The sequence below is a fragment of the Diospyros lotus genome, chromosome 2, assembly GCF_014633365.1.
Source record: "Diospyros lotus cultivar Yz01 chromosome 2, ASM1463336v1, whole genome shotgun sequence".
In the NCBI taxonomy this organism is placed as follows: Eukaryota; Viridiplantae; Streptophyta; class Magnoliopsida; order Ericales; family Ebenaceae; genus Diospyros; species Diospyros lotus.
The window spans coordinates 30776999-30796295 of NC_068339.1; the positions used below are offsets into that span (position 1 = coordinate 30776999).

Below are 19297 nucleotides of genomic sequence, written 5' to 3' on the forward strand. Positions count from 1 at the left end.
CAACGCCAATGATTCCCAAAGAAAGCTGCGCTTTAAATAAGTAATATTAATTTAAATTTCAGTATGAGTGTATCTTAATTATTGAGAAATCACTAGGTTTGGATTGGAGCGTAAGCCTAACTTAGAGCTTTCATTCCATGTATGAGAGTTACTAGAACTAGAAACGCTATCATACCCAAACCCGGATGATTAATTTAGTTGTTTTGTGTATTAATTGCAATTGGATTTATGGTGGTTGCTTAAATTAGAATCCCGCATATCATATATGGGGATTGCTTAACCAAGAACTATCATCATCTCTAATTGCATTTAATAACAAACCCTCATATCTGAAATTAAATTAATGTTGCTAATCTTTTATGCTAAAATTTAGGAATCAACGGGTTGGCACTGAAATTGTCTTAACTCAAGTACTATCCAATTTTATATTCTCACTTAAAGTATTTATTTCAATTACTGCCTTAATTTATTTCCTAGTATCTGTTGTTTAAAAAACCATAAAAAACCTTGTTGCCAATTTGTCCAAATGCGTGTGTGCTTGTGTGACATTCTTTTTATTTTGCCATAAATAAATCTCTCAGTGGACGACCTGGACTCATTCAGAAAATATAAATTTAAGTTTGGACTACAACTGCACTCGTACACTGACGAGTATAAACCTCTCACCTAAATAAAGAAAAAAATATAAAGTTTTTATTGTGTTTTGTTTTGTGTTTTAATTGCAGGGTGGGAGTGCAGCCAAATTTTGGCGCCGTTGCCGGGGAGATTGAGGCAAAAACAAAAAGAAAAAATATATATAAGAAGAGGCATCTCCTGATAAATTCGTTAACTCTGTTTCTTTTTACTTTATTTTTATTTGTGCATAGTGTATGATACTTAGGTCAGGTAAAACTGTAGAAAATCAGTCACTCATGTCTCAACACAATGAGAACATGCCACTTCCACAGAACATGTCTGCACATGGTAGTGACCACGGTGACCCTGATCCCATTGATCAGGAGATGATCAGACCCCTTAGGGAGTATCTTCATCCTCCTAGGCAGACAACCCCCTCATGCATTATTCTTCCCATCAATCATCATAGGTTTAACTTCAAACCTGGCACAATCCAATTGTTGCCAACTTTTCATGGCATGGATTCTGAAAATCCATATACTCATATGAAAGAATTTGAGGAAGTATGTAGCACTTGCATGAACCATACAGCAAATGAGGATGTCATAAGATTAAAACTCTTTCCATTCTCACTGAAAGATAAGGCAAAAATATGGTTAAGCACTCTCCCACCTAGATCTATAGGAACTTGGAGAGAAATGCAAACAACTTTCTTAAAAAAATACTTCCCTGCCAACAGAACTGCTACTCTTCAAAGACAAATCATGAACTTTGCCTGTAAACCAAATGAGAATTTTGCACAAGCGTGGGAAAGGTTTAAAGACCTTCTTCACACTTGTCCGCACCATGCTTTTGAGCAATGGAGAGTGGTCAGTTTCTTTCATGATTCACTCACTCCCCAATTGAAAATGCTAGTTTCTACAATGTGCAATGGAGAATTCTATGAGAAGACTCCAGAAGAAGCTTTCCACTTCTTTGACACATTGGCTGAGAATACAAGGAACTGGGAAGTTGGTCCAACATCTGCTCTTGATTCAAGAGAAAATCCACAACCTAGAGGGAGATACCAACTGAGTGAGAGTGACGATTTAAATGCAAGACTAACTGCTTTAACAAAGAAAGTTGAAAACATGCAACCCAAAAAGGTGCAATCTGTTAATCAAGTGGAAGTAAAGTGTGTTGTGTGTGATGCAACAGATCATTCAACTGAAGAATGTCCTACCCTACCTGCTTTCAAGGAGGTATTGTATGGGCAGACTAATAACAATCATTCACACAACTTTGAGGGGAGACAAAATCAAAATCAGAGTGGAGTCTATTATGGGAATAATCAGAACTACAATTCATACCATCCCAATAATAGAAATCACCCCAATTTTTCTTGGAGAAATGATTCTGGAAATCATTCTCAACCTCCCTTCCCTACACAACAACATACCTTCCAACAAAATCAAGGTTTTTCATCCAATACTTACCAACCTCCTCATAGGAGATCTTTGGAAGATACCTTGCACCAGTTCATCCAAAGTCAAATAGGTATCAACAATCAGGTTGCTCAGCTTGTCAAAAATCAAGACCAAACAAACAGAGCCATAGAAGACATTAGGAGCCAGTTGACCAAGATAACACAAACATTGAGTGTGAGAGAACCCGGAAGGTTTCCATCCCAAACTAATCCTAACCCAATTAGGCAAACCAACCAGGTAGAAGCTTCAAATAGTGAAACTAACACTCATGAACAAGTGCAAGCAGTGACTGCCCTAAGAAGTGGAAGAATAATTGAGAAACCAACTGATCCTAGGATAAACCAACATGTTGATGAAGAAAAAGAACCAAAAGATCATGAATCCACCGTGGAAAAAAATGAGAAAAATGAAAAAAATGAGAAAAATGAAAAACAAAAAGAAGATGAGAAAGAAATTCAATACAGGCCCAAACCACCTTTTCCACAAAGGTTGAATCATTTGAAAAAAGAGCAACAAAATGCAGATATATATGAAGTGTTTAAGCAAGTGAGAATCAACATCCCGCTGTTGGATGCAATCAAACAAACACCTTCATATGCAAAGTTTTTGAAAGATCTGTGCACTGTCAAAAGGAAAACAAATGTGCATAAAAAGGCATTTTTGACTGAACAAGTCAGCGCCATTCTCCAATTGAAAACTCCTCCCAAATACAAAGATCCAGGCTGTCCAACCATTACATGCATCATAGGAAGTCAAAAGGTTGATCGAGCACTCTTGGATTTAGGAGCTAGTGTCAATTTGTTGCCATACAGTGTGTATCAACAGTTGGGATTAGGTGAGCTTAAACCCACTAGAGTGACTCTTCAGCTGGCTGATCGATCAGTCAAAGTTCCACGAGGAATTGTGGAGGATGTTCTGGTACAAATCGATAAGTTCTACTTTCCAGTGGACTTCATCGTTTTGGACACCCAGCCGCATCAGGGGCCTCAACCTCCTGTGCAGTCATCTTAGGTCGACCATTCCTTGCCACATCAAATGCCATCATCAACTGTAGGAATGGTGTGTTAAAGCTATCTTTTGGGAACATGACTGTAGAAATGAATATCTTTAGGGTAGCCAAACATCAGGACACTGAGAGTGAAGTGGAGGAGGTAGACTTGATCCAAACACTGACCAATGACTGTTTTGAAGAGTTCATGAGAAGACCCAAAGAAGGAAATCAAGATCTTGAAGAAATAAAAGAAGTGGAAGTCATAAGCAAAGAAAGTGAGAAGCCTACATGGATGCCTGGTTTAGAGCCATTAAGGAACTTAGACAGTAAGCTCATGGCTCCTGATAGCCATCAGTCCACGCTTGAGAGAAAGCCATTGCCCAGTGATTTGAAGTATGTCTTTCTAGGAGAAGGGGAAGCATTCCCAGTGGTGATCTCTTCAAGTTTGACACCTCAGCAAGAGCAACAACTGATAGAAGTTCTAAAAGCACACAGGAAGTCATTAGGATGGACCATTTCAGATTTGCAAGGTATTAGCCCTTTGATCTGTACTCATAAGATATTCTTGGAAGAAGGAGCAAAACCAGTTAGGCAAATGCAAAGGAGATTAAATCCCAACATGAAAGAAGTTGTCAGAAAAGAAGTGCTTAAGCTATTGGATGCTGAAATAATTTACCCAATCTCTGATTCTAAGTGGGTAAGTCCAACACAGGTAGTACCCAAAAAGTCTGGAGTCACTGTTGTAAAAAATGAGAACAATGAACTGATTCCCACGCGCATCCAGACAGGATGGCGTATGTGCATTGATTATAGAAAACTCAATTCTGTGACAAGGAAAGATCATTTTCCTTTGCCTTTCTTGGATTAAGTTCTGGAGAGAATAGCAGGCCAAGCCTACTATTGTTTCTTAGATGGCTACTCAGGGTACAATCAGATAGAAATTGCACTAGAAGATCAAGAGAAGACAACTTTCACATGTCCATTTGGGACATTTGCATACAGGCGCATGCCATTTGGGTTATGCAATGCTCCAGCCACCTTTCAAAGGTGTATGATGAGCATTTTCAGTGAAATAGTTGAGCAGATTGTTGAAGTATTTATGGATGACTTTTCTGTTTATGGAAGTAACTTTGAGGCCTGTTTGGAGAATCTAAAAAAGGTTTTAGCAAGATGTGAGGAAACAAATCTGATACTCAATTGGGAAAAATGTCACTTCTGTAGGATCATGAACGAGGATCAAAAGCATGCAACGGAAGCGTTTTAAAAATAAAACGATCCTCGTATTGGTTAGAGTCTAGGAGACTTACTTTTTCGGCGGATTACCGGACGGAATGGAGCGATGGGTGCTTCTTCGTGTGGAGGAGACGACGGCTGCCCTGCTAGCCTTCGGCTCCGTCGCATCAGAACACAAACGCCCCCTTTCGATCTTCCGGAGTATGACTCGAACTCGTGGCCTCTCTTCGGTGAAGAAGAATGAAAAACGACTTAGATGAAAAAACAACTAAAGAGAGATATATATAGGGAGAACCCTAGGGTTAAAAACCCTAGTGGGCCAAACCCTAATGGGCCAAGATCTTTTAATTAATTTTCTAATTGGGTTAGCCCAATTAATTAATTAAGACCCTAATAAACCATTATTTTATTTTAGCCCAATGGACCGTTCTAAATAAAATAATTCTCTCTTAATGTAATTCATCCAACAAGCCAAATGTATTAAAAAATACATGAGTTACATCGAGCTACCCCGGGGACCAAAAGACAAATTATTCACGGCTGCTAAAATGACCAAAATATCCCTGCTACCTAGTAGCTATATTTTGTCATTCTAAGTGTTCCAACTATCACCATATGGAAACACTGACCCCACGAATAATTTTGCATATGCCATGTCTTTGACCTACCAGTGTAATGACGAAAATACCCCTCTGCGTAACACCCATCATTTAGAAAGGAATAATGTACTAACACCTTTCTAAATGACTTCTACCATCCTTAGATCACTAGTCCAATAATCCGTGACTACTCGAATGTACTTGCTTATCACTGGGAGCTACCCAGAAGCACACACTCTTAAGTCACGTTCCCAGGGCCCTGGATTATTCGATTATTCTTGGACAATCACAAGGGGGTGAATCACAGAAACTATCTTGTATTAGTCTGTCTTAGCTAATTAGAAACCATACTCCCAACTCAAAAAGATATTGATCTTTGATAGACCTCACTTACAATGAATCCAAGAATATAGATCTAGGTTCACTAGACCACCAACTAATACTCAAGTATTAGAGTACTCGTCCACGTAGTAGCAGTGATAGACTAGCTCCATGATAATGATAATTAGTACTTTGTCATTAGCTTCTATCACAGGTCCACTCTACGCATTCCAAATGCGCTTGTACAATTAGAGTAAACGGACTGTTTACTGGCTAAGGCAAGCCATCCTCCATTAGGATCTATTGCACAATGATCTTATCATGATAGAATGCCCAGTTCTATCAAAAGATCAAGAGTTATATTTTCTTGCTTATTAAGTACCCATGATTCATGCCTAACTGTGAAGAACGACCCATCACATGAATCACTTACTTAATAGCATGGACACCTTTCCAACAATTAAATGCAAATAATATATGTGCCATAAACTGAATAAAAGAAACATCATTACCATAAATTAAACAAAACGTGTCTTTAGGGCATACATTTCCAACAACTTCATGGTGAAACAGGGCATAGTCTTGGGGCACATCGTTTCATCTAGGGGGATGGAGGTAGACAGGTCAAAAATTGAAACAATTCAAAAACTCCCCATCCCTAGGAATGTGAAAGACATCAGAAGTTTTTTGGGACATGCAGGGTTTTATAGGAGATTCATTGCTTCCTTTAGCACCATAACAAGACCCTTGTGCCATTTGTTGTCTCAAGATGTTCCGTTTGAATGGAGTCCTGCCTGTCAAAATGCTTTTGATAAATTGAAAGATGCACTCATTTCAGCACCTATCATTCAGTCCCCTGATTGGTCCCTCCCGTTTGAACTTATGTGCGATACTAGTGATTACGCGGTAGGAGCTGTGTTAGGGCAGAGGAAGGATAAGAAACCTCATGTGATATATTATGCTAGCAAAACTCTTAATGAGACACAAAAGAATTACACCACTACAGAGAAAGAGTTACTAGCAGTTGTCTTTGCCCTGGACAAGTTTCGATCTTACCTCGTAGGGTCACTAGTGATCATTTTTACTGATCACGCTGCTCTGAAGTATTTGTTCACAAAGCAAGATGCAAAACCCCGTCTGCTCTGATGGATCTTACTCCTGCAAGAGTTCAACATTGAAATCAGAGACAAGAAGGGAGTAGAAAATGTGGTGGCTGACCATTTGTCAAGGATTCCAAGTCAAGATCTCACACAATTTGATGAACCAATTCATGACAATTTCCCTGATGAGCAACTGTTTAAAGTGAATGTTATTCGTGCATCATCTGTTGTCCCTTGGTATGCCGACATTGCGAACTACCTGGCAACTGGTCTGATCCCAGACCATTGGAGTAAGCAAGATAGGCATAAATTCTTCAAAAAAGTCAGAACCTTCTTTTGGGATGAGCCCTACCTCTTCAAGTATTGTCCTGACCAAATCATCCGTAGATGCATACCCGATCATGAGCAACAAAGTGTCATCAATTTCAGTCATACTCTTGCATGTGGAGGCCATTTTTCTGTCAAGAAAACAGTTGCAAAAATTTTTCAGAGTGGATTTTATTGGCTGACACTGTTCAAGGATGTGTACAAGTTCTGTTCAAATTGCGATCGATGTCAAAGGTTAGGAAGTCTGTCAAGGAGAAACATGATGCCATTACATCCGATCCAAGTGTTAGAAGTTTTTGACTGTTGGGGTATGGATTTTATGGGCCCATTTGTCAATTCATTTGGTCATGAATATATCTTACTTGCTGTTGACTATGTGTCCAAATGGGTAGAAGCAATCCCGGCCAGAACAAATGACCATAGGACTGTCGTGAAATTTTTGAAAGAAAACATATTCAGTCGATTTGGGATGCCACGAGCAATCATCAGTGATGGGGGTTCCCATTTTTGTAATAAAGTTGTGGCAGGATTAATGAAGAAATATGGTGTACTGCATAAGGTTGCAACACCATACCATCCCCAAACCAATGGTCAAGCCGAGCTAGCCAATAGGGAGATTAAGCGCATATTGGAAAAAACTGTTGCTGCTAATCGTAAGGATTGGTCCTTAAGACTAGTAGACGCTCTTTGGGCGTACAGGACAGCTTACAAAACAATTTTGGGAATGTCTCCCTATAGGCTAGTATACGGTAAATCTTGTCATCTGCCGGTGGAAATTGAGCATAAAGCATATTGGGCAATTCATAAGATCAACAAGAGTCTAACTGAAGCAGGCTTATCCAGGAAGCTCCAATTGAATGAACTTGAAGAAATTCGGAATGAAGCATTTGAAAATGCACGATTGGCCAAGGTTCGCATGAAAGAGTTACATGATCGGCACATCATTCGAAAAAGCTTTCAGGTAGGGCAACGGGTACTCTTGTATGATTCTCGATTGCATCTATTCCCAGGAAAATTGAAGTCTCGATGGGTCGGCCCCTTTGTAATCAAGTCCATCTCAAGATATGGGGCATTTGAGATAGAAAATCCGGAGTCAGGACAGCTTCTAGCAGTCAATGGTCATAGGTTGAAACCATACCAGGGTAGTGTTGAGGAGAATGAAGGAGTTGTGGATTTGGATGATCCATCATCATCTGATGAGTAGGGAAAGTTTCCTATCGTCTGGGAATCTGACGTTAAAAGACCACCTTTCCATTTAGGTTAAATGGATGTTTATAGATCTGAAAAAAAAAATAAAAAAATAAAAAAAATTAAATAAAAAAAAGAAAAAAATAAAATAAAATAAAATAATAAAGAAGTATATATATAAGTTGTTCATTTTCTGCATTACTTAATTAACTTTGATTCAAATAGTGTTTCTCTATGTGCAGTCTAAATAAATTTTTTTTGCATACGAGTTCATGCATTGAAGACCACCAAGTATGCCTATCTTCTATCCTTTTATTGTCGATTGAGGACAATGCGCAATTAAAGTTGGGGGGTAAGGTGTACTTGATTTTATTGGTGTTTAAAATTGATCCATTGTGCAAATAATTTTGTTAGACTCGATAATATTGTCTTGTGTGGTATGTATGATTTTATTGGGCCCCTAAAAGATTTTATTGGGCCCCTAAAACAAAACATTTATTAAAAAAAATCAAAAAAAAAATAATTAATAATAATAATAAGAATAAGAATAAAAAAAATTAAAAAAAAATAATAAAATAATAATAAAAAAAAATTTGAATTGAGAGAGACAGAATTGACGCTGGTGGTAGCTATCTTTTCTTGGGCAGTGCAATCACACTGCCCTATAAAGGATAAGGCACACTGCCAAATGTTGAAAAATGAGGCACCAAGCGTTGAAAAAGAGACGACAAGCCTGACCCTGTAATTGTGGCATGCCTCGAGCCGAGTGTAAAATAGTGATGGTCATTGCTCTATAAGAGACTCCATATCTGTATAAGGCAAGCCACCCTTCTTGAGCTCAGTCTTCTCTCCTTTGTGTTATTCTCCGATCAGGTACTCTCATCCCTTTTGTAAAGTTTATAGTTCTTTACTTTCTTCTTAGTATAGTTAAAAAAAAAAAAAAAAATAGATCTTTATCTCTCAAAAATTCATAAGTACTATCCATCTCTCCCGCAGAATGATTTGAAAAAAATTTATGTTGCTAGGTGTGAAAGACTTAGGTTGTTGATGCTTAATAACATCCCTGAAGATATTCGTTGGCTGATCGAAGCAAAAGTTCGATTAGCTGGTGAAACTTCACCTAGTTTTAAGCATTTTCCAGGCTTAGGGAAGAGTAGTTTTGCGAAGAAAAGAAGAGCGAAAAGAGTGAATGGTTGTTACAAATGTGCTCGATGGACCTGTAACACACGATGCAAATCTGTGGGGTTTACGTCCATAAATCGAGAAGATAAAATTAGTTTCATAAAGGATGGACTGAGTAAGGAGTCTTTGGATGATATCCGATTGACTCTTAAGACGCATCCATGTGGAATAGTGCAAAGAGAACTTCTTGCTTTATGGACCCAGTTCAGAAGTGACCACCAACGCTATAGTCTTGGGAATCTGACTAAAAACGACCTTGTTTGCCAATCTATAAGAAAATTGGATGGGAAGCTTATCCCTGCTTCATAGAAAGTGTTTAAGCCGTTCCTGGAGGTAAAACCAGAGGAAGATGTGAGCCACAATCACAACTACTTATACATACGCATGATTTTTGTTTGTATTTATTTCTTGTTGAATTGTTGTATAGCTACTTTTGATCGCCAAACTTCTTTTCAGGACATACAAAAGGAACAAACATGGAAGGCCAGTTAGTTCGTCGAATCAATACCATATGTGTACTTTGTGGCTCTCAACTTGGGAGCGATATTTGTTACGCACTTGCAGCGAGCGAACTTGGTAAAAAATTAGGAAAGAAAAAAATTAATTTGGTATATGGAGGGGGAAGTCGTGGATTGAATGGTTATGTTTCACAAGCTGTACATCTTGGAAATTCATCTGTGGTAGGTATAATGCCAATCCCTTTAGCTGAACCACATATTTCCGAGATTACGCGCGGTCAACTTATAGAAACGACTTCTATGTCTGAGCGCATGGCTTGTAAGATTTATCAGTCAGATGCCTTCATTGCTTTACTAGGAGGTTTTGGAACACTTGAAGAAATCTTTTGTATAATCTCCTGGGCCAAGAGTAATCTCCATACCAAACCCATTGGACTTTTAAATGTTAACCATTTTTTCGATGGGTTACTCTCTTTTCTTGATCAGGCTGTGGACCAACAGTTCATTTCTCGTTCAGCAAGAAAGATTCTCATTTCTGCATCCACCATTGATAAGCTGCTAGAGAAATTACATGCTTATGTTCCACAGTACGATCCTCATGAGCCTCGGATAGACTGGTCTAAGGCAATTAGTAACAAGCGCCAAAGAGGTCCGATTAATTTAGATTTATCACTGTGAGAAATGCTCTTTATTAAGATGGCTGAGTAAGGAGTACTTTTTGTACTCTTGAGACGCATCTAGTTATTATACAACTTGCAGGATTTTTCTTGGTTGTGTTCTTAAAAAAAAAAAAACAAAAACAAAACTGTGGAATGTTGTTAGCAAAGTCTTTGATAAGATGGCTGAGTAAGGAGTACTTTTTGTACTCTTGAGACGCATTTTGCTTATCTTATGACTTGCATGAAATTTTTATTTTGGTGCGAAAATATAAATATATATATATGGTGTGCTCATTTGTTGTTTAAGTTTTAGCAGTTCACAGCAAATCTATAGACTTGTGGAGTTACAGGTATTCCTAACAACCCTGATTTATTACTGCAATTCAAGTTGGGGGGTGTAAGGTCTAGTCATGAATCATCTGGTTTATATTTAATTGTGAGTTTGTAATTACTAGTTTGTAGTCTTGTGGGAATTGATTATCTTTATCTGCTCTTATAAAAAAAAAATTATTATGTGTTTTAAATAATGCTATTCCTAAAGCTTTAAAGTTATGCACTGATAGCCGGTTAAGTTTGCAATACGAAACATGAATGCATTGATTTCTCATTTGAAAACGTTTATGCATGAGAATAAGTAATTTACATTCATCAGGGATTCAAAATTTAGAAATTGGTTATCGGTCATAAAGTCAAAGGTAACAGTAATTAGCTGATTAGTACACTGTATGATCACTCAACAGAAGTGGAGACTATTACCCAAGTGAGTGTTTGAGCCTAATAACCGCTAATTCTAAGTGAAATAACACTTACTCTAAATATGCTTCATTGTTTATCTTATCTTTTCAATGGCTTCAAAACATCAATTTGCTTTGAATGTCTAGTATGATAGCGGATAAGTTTAACTGGTTTCAAACTCTGAATTAAATGACTGAGTATCATCGTTTTGTAGAAGTATGATAGAGGGATCAATTTCTTTCATTTTGGGCTTACTAACTTTTTTTTCTTTCTTTACATTAATCTCATTTGCTATCCCATTTGAGCCATTTGTAGTACAATTTCTTTCATTACCCTCGTTTAACCCATAACCATATGAATTTTATCCAACCTGGTGTGATTTTGGGAATTAGTCTGTTTATCTATTTTCATATTTAAAAAGAAAAAGAAAAAAAAGAAAAAAAAAGAGAAAAAAAAAAAGAAGAAGAAAAAAAAAGTGAAAAAAATGGGGCAAATTCTCTTAGTTATTCAGCATAACTGTTTCAAAATGAATGCTAAAAAAAAAAAAAAATCCCGACACACCCTTTGCACACTCTACCTTTTCTTTGACAACCCGTATTAACCTTATAGCCCCATTACAACCCAGTCTGGTCCCTTTTGATGCTATAAATCATGTGATCTCAGAATTCGAGTTTGGAGTTGGGAATCATGTTTAAATTCAGAAGTTACTCATCTAGAGCATTATTCCAATCATGAAGCTATGTTAATTTCCTTGTTCTTTCATGAAAATACGTTCCTTGTATTTGGGATGGCACCTAGTTTTGAACTTGTTCTGCATTTACTCTTATAACGGTGCACCCCCTTGTGTGTACACTTGAGGAATCCTTTTTATTGGACAGAAAATCCACAGTAAGATTTGAAGTCAAAACTTCGAGGGACTAAGTCTGTGTGTTGGTTATCCTAATTTCCATTCCTGAGATTGTATGACCTTTAACCAAAAATCTGATTTAGAATGCTAAATTATTTATTTAATTTTATGCATTTCAGTTTCGAATTTGAAATTTTTACATTCATACAGTTATTAAAGCTTGGCATGTGTATAGTCTGATTGCTAAGGGACTAGCAATGTTTAAGTTGGGGGTATGATTAGTGGTTAATTTTGTAAAAATTTTGTTATAATTATACCCTTCTTTTGATCTTAAAAATGGCTTAAATTAGATATTAATATATATTTTATGGTTATATGCAACTTTAAATTGAAAGATGAATGAAATGAAGTTCTAAAGTAAATAATAATAATATATAAAATTATATATAATACATATACATCATTATATGCATGCATGTAATATATATATATATATAATATAATCTAATATATATGTGTGCCATGTGTAATACATATATATAATATATAATTTATTAATAACATTAAATTATTTTTTTTTAGGCATGAAGAATTCAAGCCCATGAAGAATTTAAAGTCCATGAAGAATTCAAATCCATGAAGAAATCAAACCCATGAAGAATTCAAGTCCATGAAGAAATCAAACCCATGAAGAAATCAAACCCATGAAAAATTAGAGTCCATGAAGAATTAAAGCCCATGAAGAATTAAAGCCCAATTTGAGCAACCCATGGAAGATATTATTTGGAGAAAGCTCAAGGATTATTTTTAATCCTAATGAAGATTAAAAAATCAATTTATAGAAATCTATTTTTATTTTTTATGTGAGAGCTTTATTAGGTGTGTTTTTTAGCTAAAATCCATTTAACTATTAGGTGGATATTATAGCTAAAATCCATTTAACTTTATGAGTGCTTTATTAGGTATGTATTTTAGCTAAAATCCATTTAATATTAGGTGTGTATTATAACTAAAATCCATTTAACTTTAAGTGTGTGAGTGCCCATTAGATATAATTATGTCTAATTGAATAATTGAAATTGTGTGGTTTGTATTGCAACTTGTGGCCTATAAATAGCTCGCTTGATTGCATTTGTAAGTGTGATTATTATTCTTGAATCAAAGTTTAGTTGTTTCCTTATAATTCTCTCTTTGAGAATTGTTCTTGTTCTTTCCCATTTTCTTTAGTATTCTCTCTTGTGATCTTACTTCCTTCCTTTCTTCTTTTAAATTCTTATGTCATTTATTATTACTTTATTATTCACCGCCTAAATGGCCGGTTAATTTGTGCCTTTAAATTTCTGCAATTTTAATTCTTGTTATTTAATTATCCACCGTCTAAATGGCCGGTTAGTTTATGCCTTTAAAATTTCTTATCATTTAAATTCTGTTATTTAAATTACGTCGTTTAAATTCATGTCAATTAACTTTTAAATGGAAATGAGTAGCTAAATCTAATCTTGGGTTAAGGCAAGGACAGTGTCCAACGCCAATGATTCCCAAAGAAAGCTGCGCTTTAAATAAGTAACATTAATTTAAATTTCAGTATGAGTGTATCTTAATTATTGAGAAATCACTAGGTTTGGATTGGAGCGTAAGCCTAACTTAGAGCTTTCATGCCATGTATGAGAGTTACTAGAACTGGAAACGCTATCATACCCAAACCCGGATGATTAATTTAGTTGTTTTGTGTATTAATTGCAATTGGATTTATGGTGGTTGCTTAAATTAGAATCCCCCATATCATGTATGGGGATTGCTTAACCAAGAACTATCATCATCTCTAATTGCATTTAATAACAAACCCTCATATCTGAAATTAAATTAATGTTGCTAATCTTTTATGCTAAAATTTGGGAATCAACGGGTTGGCACTGAAATTGTCTTAACTCAAGTACTATCCAATTTTATATTCTCACTTAAAGTATTTATTTCAATTACTAGTATTAATTTATTTCCTAGTATCTGTTGTTTAAAAAACCATAAAAAACCTTGTTGCCAATTTGTCCAAATGCGTGTGTGCTTGTGTGATATTCTTTTTATTTTGCCATAAATAAATCTCTCAGTGGACGACCTGGACTCATTCAGAAAATAAAAATTTAAGTTTGGACTACAACTGCACTCGTACACTGACGAGTATAAACCTCTCACCTAAATAAAGAAAAAAATATAAAATTTTTATTGTGTTTTGTTTTGTGTTTTAATTGCAGGGTGGGAGTGCAGCCAGACATCGAGAACTCCAAATCCAAATATTTTTTTACAAGACCTAGATCTCGATTTTAGAGGAATTTAGCAATTTTTTTCATAATTTTTGGAGCCTGAACGCGCCCGCACTAGCCCAAACAAGATGGCTCACGCACGCCCACTCACGGGGCCCAGCTGGCGCGTGTGCCCCACGCGCAGGTCGTCTTCTTCCTCCAGCTCGCCGAACTGGTGCGCTGCCTTCGGTTTAATGGCCATATCTCCTTCACCCGACCTTCGATTGACCCCCATTTGAACCTACGACTTTCTCTTTTCATCCTCTACAAGATGATACCAAAAAATCCCACAAACCGAGCCATTTTCAGACTGCAATAGCACGTTTTTTGGCGAAGCTCATTTTTCTAATGAGGCTTCGAATCTCACTCATCTCTCAACAAAAATGACTCAAATTGCACAGAAATGAAGCTTAGGACATGGGCAACAAAAGCCCCTTATCCGATTCTCCCAATTTATTCTCAAACTTACGGATCTAAGAAATTAATTTTCTTCCTCTTCTGGGCCATCTCTATTTATAGGCGACCATGGGCTTCCAAACGCTCTAAGCTTGCTAAACCGACTCCTCTAAGGCTTCTATCGCCCTTGGATCGACCCAATTGCTACAAAAACCGACCATAATCATCACTTTTGAAGCTTTCAAAATTCGACCAAGAACTTGGTCGAAAATCTACAAAATCTAGCCAACCCGTGGTCCCTTGTTGGCCCAGACTCGACCCTGCTGCATCCCTGACCCATTTCCTCGAAATCCCCATGCTTAGATGAGGCTGATCGATGACCAAAATTGCTGGTCAGCCATGGCTGAAAGCTTCCAGCTTCAACTTTCAAATATTGCACTTTCACCCCCTTATTTTGTCTCTTTTGCCTTGGCTCATTTTCACAAAGCCCCTGAACTTTCCAATATTTCCATTGAGTCTCTCAAGTCCTAAAACATTCATTTGACCCTTGAGAATTCTGAAAAAATATCCTTTCGGCCTCCCTCTAGCAATTTCCAAAAATTGCACTTAGGCCTAAATCTTCGTTTTGGCTTCAAACCTTCTTGTTTCTTCTTGAAAGCTCTGAAGGGTTGTTCCTCATGAAAAATCAAAGCCTCCTCAAGCTTCCTTTGACTTTCGAGAAGTCTCCTATAAAGATTCAATTTTGCAGCCTAATTGGTAGTTGCCTCTTTGCTATATCGAAAACTGTTCCCGATCTCATTTCTTTTGACACCATAAATCCTATCTCAGGGTGCTCATTAATGCCACATAATTTTTCTTTGGCATCTCTGATGTTCTACCCTTGTGTTTAGTTTTGATGATGAAAAACAATATCGTGTTTTATCCCCAAGTCATGAGTCAAGTTTATGGTTTTCAACAAAAATCAATTTCAAATACTTTGTTAAAATGAAAACCAAATGATTTATATTCTTATACATGGAGATGTGAATAAACATGTATTATGATAAAATCTCCTAAAATGTTTTTCAAATTAGCTTTGAAGTCATTGGCCAACATAGAGCTAAAATTGTTCTAAGGCAAAAAAACCAACTAGAAATTCAAATGAAAGGTTTTCAATATAAGTTTTTCATATTTTGAAACATGCATGAAAGGTTTTGGCTTGAAACTTAATCGTATGAAAAATCCTTTAGTTCATGCATCATGTCTTGAAACTCATTTTGATATCGTTTTAATATTTTTCTAAGTCTGGAAAACTAGCACCTTATAAGGAGACATATATGAAAATGTTTTCTTTTTAGAAAACTAACTCTCGGTAATTCAATAACTAACATTCATTAGTGATAAAATGATTTTTAACGAATTTTTCAAGAAATGAAAAGTATATATCTTGGAGGTGGTAAAATCACAAAATCCTAAGTTCCTACTAAAATCCAAATTCTACTTTTTTATTCTTATGGATTTTGATTTTTTTTGATATTTTTATTGAATCCAAATGGGGGGTACTTTCTTATTTACATTTATGTATTAAAGTAAATGGAAGGTAAAATATAAATTAAACAAAATGAGGACATTTACTTTAAAGTAAATGTAAATATGTGGTTATGTTTTGTATTAATCAAGTGTGCTTCTACATGTTATCTGTTAAGTTTCCAGATTTTCCAAGAAGATAATCGACTATGTTGTTTAGTGCTGTCGACTATGCATAAGGATAGTCGACTATGCTTGTTTAATCTGTCGACTATATATGGCCTCTGTCGACTATATTTCATTATGTTGACTATTGTGTAAGGATAGTCGACTATGCTATTTCATTTGTCGACTATGTTTGTTCATGAATTTCAAAATTTTCTTTGTAATTTTTTATCTGTCGACTATGTAAAAGGATCTGTCGACTATGAGATTTTTGTGTTATAAAATAGTCAACTGTGCTTTTCTGTCTGTCGACTGTGGCTAGTTTTATTTGATAAAATAGTCGACTAACCTATTTTCTCTGTCAACTATGTGTTTCGCAGAAAGCTTCCAACGACTATTTTTTCAAATCCCAACGACTCCAAACGGCTATATTTCTCTTCAACTTTGTGGGACACTTATATATACATGTCATGGATGATCAAGAGAAGGCTAATGGATGGGAACGAGTTGATCTAAAGAGTTCAAATCATTTTTACTCGAAGCTTACAATCTTTGCGCTTTCACTGTTGTATTTTCTCTCCAAGGCTTTGTTCTATCATTGTAAATCCATTCAATTAAGCCTTGTTTAATCTTGAGAGACATTGTAACTAAGAGATTCATCTCTTAGATTCTCTCATATTCTATATTTCTAAATTTTTCCTAGCTTTGTGCTAGAAGACTTGCTCGTTGAAGCAAGTGGTTGTTTTTCCTAGCTAAGTGCTAGAGGGCTTGCTTGTATGAGCAAGAGGTTGTATTTCCTAGTCTTAGACTAGAGGACCTACTTGGTTTAAGTAGGGGGTTTTAGTGGATGGTTTGAAAAATCCTTAGTGAGGAGCTAAGGTAGTGGATTAGGCTTGGTTAAGCCGAACCACTATAAATCCTTGTGTTTTCTTATGCTTGTGTACTTTGATATATTTATCATTGCTAGCATTTCATTATCCTCACTTGCATTGAATTTTTACTTTCAATTAAAAGGATTTCAAAGTTTTAAATCAAGTTTTTAAAATAACCAATTCACCCCCCCTCTTGGTGTGTGCCATAGAACCTACTATTCTAACAATCTCAGCTCTAGGGCACTCCCGACAGTCAATTCGGTCATTCATACGGTAATAAATTACCGTTATACACTCTATTTATCCTTAAATTCCATTTTTACCCCAAGATAAATTACCCTTGAGTCCTTTAGAATTTCTAGGGTATTACAGAGGGTATAAGCCATAGGGTATTAGCGTTGTCTCTCGTTCTTTCTTTCTCTCTAGTTTTCAAAACCCTTGGAGGTGGTGCAAGTTCCTACATTTTTGCTTCTTTTTCCAGCAGCTCAGTTCTGTCATCTTCTTCCTTCATCGGCTTTATTCTTGGTATTTATATCCATCAAAGGTAAGTTCTTTCTTTTTCCTAAACCCCTTTTCCATGTCAGAAATTCTTTCATTTCATTCTAGAAAGTTTGTATTTGGGAACTCTTATTTTCGGACAGATTAACCATATTGTACTCCTTGAGGTATAACTTCTTGTGGTTATATTTGATTTAAAATCTAATTTTTGTTCTAGAAACTAGACATCATAAGCTTTATTTTGGACATATTACTTGAATTATTTGGATACGTTTTGAGCCCATAATAGCCTTTTGAATCACTACCTAAATCTAAAATTTTATTATTTTCGGGTAAACTAACATTGTTTTGGTTTTTGGGGTATAACTTTTTGTGTTTATATCTAATTTGTAATCTACTTGTTGTTTTAGAAACTAGAGATCTTGAGCTTTAATTTAGCCATATTATTCGCAGTATTTGGCCAAGTTATGAGCCTAATACAGGTCCTTGAATTCACCGCTTATAATCTAGAATTTCTAGAATTTAGCTTATTCAATTCCTTTTTGTGTTGGCTGAGCTTCCTATATTTGATATTATGGTTCTTGCCCTACTATTGTGTTTAATCTTGTTGTTCTTCCTAGATTATTGATGAAACTAGTTAAAGGCTTTAATAGGGCTTTGGTTTACCCTATATTTCCTAAGGAATGGTGCTTTCTTGATTAGTTCCATGCAAGACTTTGGTTAGCTTGTATATATGTTGTACCATGTGCCTATTGTCCTATTGTAGGTTCATGTTGGTGTTAAAGTATTCATTCATTATTTGTATGTTATAGTTAATCATTACTGGGGGTAAAAGTACATTCATAAGCATGATGATGAGTGTATTACATAGCCATGCGTGGCATGTGTTTTGGAATATTTTTAAGAGCATGGTCGTATATGCTTACAATCATGAATATGCTTCGAGATGCTTATGTGTGCACGATAATTATTTTGCATCGTTATTATTTTGCACGACGAACTATGTCTAGGAGGTACCCTAAAGCTCAGTAGGCATTTACCTGACGTGAGGGAGGTTTAACTCAGATGTTACGACTTTTATGTCAAAAACTCCATAGGCGCAAGTCTGACGCGAGAAAGGACTTCAGTCCACAGATTAATGGTTACATTGACAGATACTTATGTGGGCCTATGGGCCGTATGTGGGCATATAATGTAGTGAAACATAGTATGGGTGAATGTGATGTAATGAGTAATTCTATATTGTGTTGATTACTATTGCTTCACATTTCTTTGATTTTTATTGCTTCATGTTTCTTTCAAATTATACTTGTTGAGCCTTGTGACTTATACTTGCTTTTGCATCATTCTAGGTAAAGGGAAAGCTATGGATGAGGATGAGTCTAGTGGAACTTGATTCTTGATAGGGTATATTTGTGTACATAACCTTCCTGACTAAGAGATCTTTGGGAGACGTTTTCTTTTTCTTTTAACTTAGTGTGTAGAAGGAAACAATTTTGTTTTGTTATGCCAGATTTTATGGCATCTTTTGAGAATGATAGGTGGTTAAACCCGAATATGAATGATTAAATGAGTTGTGATTTAATTAGTATTTATGTTCTTTCTTGACCAAAAGAGGACGATTGGAGGCAGGGTCACAACAGTAGGGAGCGGGCCCTGGCGACGAATCCGTTCGGGGGGCAGTTGGCACCTGAAAGCACTTTGACGCTCGAGTGAGTAAGAGAGTGAGGAGAAAACAATGTATAAATAGGTCAGAGGTCAAAACACACATTGACTCTAAAGAGAGCTAGTTGATATAGGAGGAGGAGACGTTTTCTTTCATGCATGCATCGTGTGTTTGCA

General features: G+C 36.2%; 1 pseudogene; it reads left to right on the forward strand.

The window, feature by feature from the left end:
• The first annotated feature begins 2603 nt into the window (after nt 1-2603).
• Nucleotides 2604-19297, forward strand: part of LOC127794766 (uncharacterized) — a 37123-nt pseudogene continuing 20429 nt past the window's right edge.